The sequence below is a fragment of the Arachis stenosperma genome, chromosome 7, assembly GCF_014773155.1.
Source record: "Arachis stenosperma cultivar V10309 chromosome 7, arast.V10309.gnm1.PFL2, whole genome shotgun sequence".
Classification (NCBI taxonomy): Eukaryota; Viridiplantae; Streptophyta; class Magnoliopsida; order Fabales; family Fabaceae; genus Arachis; species Arachis stenosperma.
In genome coordinates this window covers 77,034,680-77,040,096 of record NC_080383.1, presented here as the reverse complement: position 1 = coordinate 77,040,096, position 5,417 = coordinate 77,034,680, and positions in this window count along the sequence as shown.

Below are 5,417 nucleotides of genomic sequence, written 5' to 3'. Positions count from 1 at the left end.
AGTATTTATTTCAAAAGTCAATCTAAATCCTAAACTAACTCATCATAGCAAAATAAATTATGAAGAGCGATTTTAATCAGAAGTTACTTTATTTATTTTTAAAAAAAAAAAACTTTTTTGCATTTTATTTTTTAGTTTAAAATTAACCGCCACTAATTACTTTTATAAAAATATATTTTGAATACAAATAATATATATTAAAAATAATTAAATTATATACATATATTAATATATAAATATATAAAAATTAATTTTTAGTATACACATAATATTTTTGTAAAACTTAATAGTTAAAACGCAGAAGTTTTCACATATAAGTGGATCGACCATAAAATAATGAGAGACACCAACAAAATAATATATATACTATCATTCTTCATTTGTACGCAACATTATTCAAACTTCATGGTAAGCATCATTTATTTGTGCACTACAAAACTCTAAATAATAAAATTACAAATAATGATTAGTACATGAGAAATATACGTGCAAGCAAGGTATGATTATTGCATGGGACGTGGAATGAGGTAACTGGGTTATTACCATAAATGTCGAATAAAGAAGAATCAAATTGAAAAGAAAAAGAAAAACGACCAGATTGCTTAAATAATTAAATTCAATGAACTAGCTAGATTATCAAAACATGTATCTCCTTAATAAGCTTTCGTATATTTGAAGCAAGGAAATTGATTCCATCTTGGCATCAATTTCCGATTACTGAATATTGATCATGATTGTATGATTTTCTTTGAACATGTTAAGTTAGAAGGGGACAACTATCTTATCATTTCGGGGAAGACGGGGTATAATCCTATTTGCATCACATCCGTTAGGTAAAGATAGAGAACTTAGAATAATGGAGGTGGTGTAATACCCGGTCTAATCGAAATTAATTAAATAATAAGTTAAATAGGAGAGAATATGCTTGGAAGATTTGGCAATTGGAATTTGATGATTTAAATATGATATTTGGATTCAGTGAGTTTTTCCGAGTCGGAAGATATAGTTTTCTGCGTAAAAGCGCGCAGTGGAATTTTGACCGGCAGTACCGGCTGAGACCTGTCTCGTACTGCAGCTGAGAAAATTGATTATGAGTAAATAGGATTAAGAAATGAGGAATTATAATTAGGGGAGGTAGAAATATTTGAAGTGCGATTAAGAGCGCTAATCTTAAAGGTTTTGGTCCAAAATTGGGCCAACGGACAAAAATAAGTGAACTGGGCCTAAGTGGGCCCAAGACCCAACATATATAAACATTAGTTATGAGCATTTCAGCTCATTTTTACCCTAAAAGAGAGGTTGGGGCGCTGAAATAGAGAAGAGAGGAGAGAAGAGAGAAAACCTAACTCTCTTTGATCTTCAAATCACCATAACTTGAGCTACGGAGCTCCGATTGACGAGCCGTTTGTGGCCACGCGTCGCTCTTCTCATCCTCTACAATTCTATCTAATTTTTGTGGTGAGTAATTGATGAGCAGATAATTTATACGCTTTTTGGCATTGTTTTTAGGTAGTTTTTAGTAAGTTCAAGCTACTTTTAGGGATCTTTTCATTAGTTTTTATGTTAAATTCACATTTCTGGACTTTACTATGAGTTTGTGTGTTTTTCTATGATTTCAGGTAAATTCTGGCTGAAATTGAGGGACTTGAGCAAAACTCTGAAAAAGGCTGACAAAAGAACTGCTGATGTTGTTGGAATCTGACCTCCCTGCACTCGAAATGGATTTTCTGGAGCTACAGAACTCCAAATGGCGCGCTCTCAACGGCGTTGGAAAGTAGACATCCAGAGCTTTTCAGCAATATATAATAGTCAATACTTTATTCGGAAATTGACGATGTAACTTGGTGTTGAAGGCCAAGTACATGCTGCTGTCTGGAGTTAAACGCCAGAAAAACGTCATGATCCGGAGTTGAACGCCCAAAACACGTCATAACTCGGAGTTCAACTCCAAGAGAAGCCTAAGCTCGTGGATTGATCAAGCTCAGCCCAAGCATACACCAAGTGGGCCCCGGAAGTGGATTTATGCATCAATTACTTACTCATGTAAACCCTAGGAGCTAGTTTATTATAAATAGAACATTTAACTATTGTATTAGACATCTTTTGACAGTTTAATCTCTTGACTGTTTAGCCTTTGATTATTCGGTCTCTTGATCACTCAGGGGGCTGGCCATTCGGCCATGCCTAAACTTTTTACTTATGTATTTTCAACGGTGGAGTTTCTGCACACCATAGATTAAGGGTGTGGAGCTCTGCTGTACCTCAAGTTTCAATACAATTACTATTACCTTTTATTCAATTCTCTCTTGTTCTTATTCCAAGATATACGTTGCACAACACTTTGATGAATGTGATTATCCGTGACACTCATCATCATTCTCACCTATGAACGCGCGTGATTGACAACCACTTCCGTTCTACTTTAGGCCGGGCGCATATCTCTTAGATTCCCCAACAGAATCTTCGTGGTATAAGCTAGATAGATGGCGGCATTCATGAGAATCCGGAAAGTCTAACCTTGTCTGTGGTATTCCGAGTAGGATCTTGGGAATCCGGAAAGTCTAACCTTGTCTGTGGTATTCCGAGTAGGATTCCGGTATTGAATGACTGTGACGAGCTTCAAACTCCTGAAGGCTAGGCGTGATGACAAACGCAAAAGAATCAATGGATTCTATTCCAACCTGATTGAGAACCGACAGATGATTAGCCGTGCTGTGACAGAGCATTTGGACCATTTTCACTGAGAGGATGGGATGTAGTTATCAATCAAGGGTGATGCCTCCAGACGATTAGCCGTGCAGTGACAGCGCATAGGACCATTTTCCCGAGAGGATTAAAAGTAGCCATTGATGATAGTGATGCCCTACATACAGCTTGCCATGGAAAGGAGTAAGAAGGATTGAAGGAAGAGTGAGTAGTGAAGTAGAGTTTCAAGAGGAACACAGCATCTCCATACACCTATCTGAAATTCCCACTATTGATTTACATAAGTATTTCTATCCCTTTTATTTTCTTTTTATTATTAATTTTCGAAACCATAACCCAATTTAATCTGCCTAACTGAGATTTACAAGGTGACCATAACTTGCTTCATACCAACAATCTCTGTGGGATCGACCCTTACTCACGTAAGGTTTATTACTTGGACGACCCAGTACACTTGCTGGTTAGTTGAACGGAGTTGTGAATTCAAATAGAGCCAATTATTAAGTTTCATACAAGTACAAAGACAATAGATCACAATTTCATCCACCAGTAATTCACTGTCCTCTGCCCAGTTTTCATTTTCCTCTTCAAATTCGAATTTGGTTTGGGTTTTGAGGAAACCTTGTGATTTTGGTTGTTTAGGAGTGCTCTAGTATGAGCCATGGGTGATATTCATCACAAAATTCAGTGGGTAAAGGTAAGAAACCCTCCAACCCTTGTGATTTATCATCTTTATGAGCCCTAGGTTGATGTATGTATGTGATATTGGTTATGTTAGTGTATTTGGTGATTTTGATGCACAATTGGGAGGTTCGTATTGCTTGTGGAGCTTTGGTGAGGCTTGGAGCTAAGGGTTGGTGGAGACTTCCATAGAAGAGGCTCAATTGATTTGGCTACAAGAGGTACGGTTTAAGTTTCATTTAAGTACCGTGTGGTGTGATGAGAATTCCTAGGCTAGATGCCCCTAGGATTAAGTTTGGATTGTGTAAATGGTTGGTGCTAATATGCATAGTGGTATGTAATGTAAAATTAATGATTGGATTGAGAATTGTGTGGCCTTGTATGTTTGGTATATTGAAAATTTGATGTATTGGGTAATGAGTATTGATTTGTGGTTTATGCATTTAAATTGTGAAATTGGGCCAGAGGCCGTAAATTTTGGGCCGGAGGCCGGTAAGAGGTAAAGAAGGTAAGTTGATGTGTGCATTGTATGATGACACAAGTGATTGGATGGATTTTAGGTAATGAATATATGAATGATTGGGTTGGTTACTGAATGATGAGGTTTGAGGAGTAGAAGTGTGGAAATTGGTAATTTTGGGTGAAATTGTATAGATGAGGTATGTTTGGTTTTGGTTGAGGTATGTTATGTGGTCATATATGTGATCATGATTATTGATGCCTTGATGGCATGATGGTGCATAAGAGATATGTATGTTGTGACATATACTTGAAAATGATTAAGGTTGATTTGTGGTTGAAACCATGTGACAGTGAGTACAATATTGATTATGTGTAATGATGATTGATTGGAAATATTATCGTTGGAAATTGGGATGAGGAAAGATGTATGACATGTTAATGTGTTTGTAATTTAGCCATTTGTTTGAAATGGGTAAAAATGGTTATATGGCGGTTTTGTGAATTGTGATAAAGTGTCAATGTGTGAGTTGAGGAGGCTTGATGTTGAATTTGATATATTTTGATTGATTTCAAAGAAAAGGGATGAAATTGGCATGTTTTGATTGATTTTGAAAAGAGTTGGAGATGGCTTGTTTTGAAAATGGCACTTTGTGGTTTTGTATGAAAAATATGGTTTTTGGGCATACTTTGACGGGATATAACTTGGACTACGGACCTCTGTTTTGTGTCAAATCTATTTAGAAATGAAATTAGATCCGGGATGTCTATGCCGTTCGAAGAACGGGTGAAAAACGATTTAAAATGAGAAAGTTATGTCCGTTGGAAGATTAGGGTTTAAATCTGTGAATTCTGCAGCTTTTAACTTAGAAAACTTTTAGCAGAATGACCCTTTGCGCGTGGGCGCACTTGGCGCGTACGCGCAGTTCTTCCAAAAGGCGCCATCCACGCGTGCGCGTGATGTGCGCGGGCGCGCCGATTGTGCTGCACCTAATGCCCAGCTATTTTCCAAAGAGTTGTGCCAGAACTGTGCCAGCTTTGTGCCTGGGGCACGAGAGCACCCACGCGTACGCGTGGTTGACGCGTGCGCGTCGTTTGGCTATTTTTCAATCCACACGTTAGCGTGCATGACGCTTACGCGTCGATGAATTTTCGAGGCCATCCACGCGTGCGCGTGGAGTGCGCGTACGCGTGGCCCTGTTTTCATCCCAAAGTTGATTTTTGAGCTCTAAAAGCCAAATCTCATACTTCTAAGCCTCCGATCTCACCCCTTATGTATTAAATCATTATGATATGCTTAGTAATGAGAAAGGAACTAGAGGATGTGGTAACTTACGAGTGAAGCAAGGGTAAAAGTTATGATCAATGGTGATCAACGATGATTATATGAGATATGGAGGATGACGGTAGGAGTACCGTGTATGCCATGAGCCGAAGGGCTATATCTATTGATAAATGGTTCGTTCTTGATTGAACCATGAGCCGGATGGCTGAGTTATTGCCGGGTCACGACAAAGCCATTATTGATTATGGCTGAGTATAAATGCATATATGATTAATGAATGAATGTG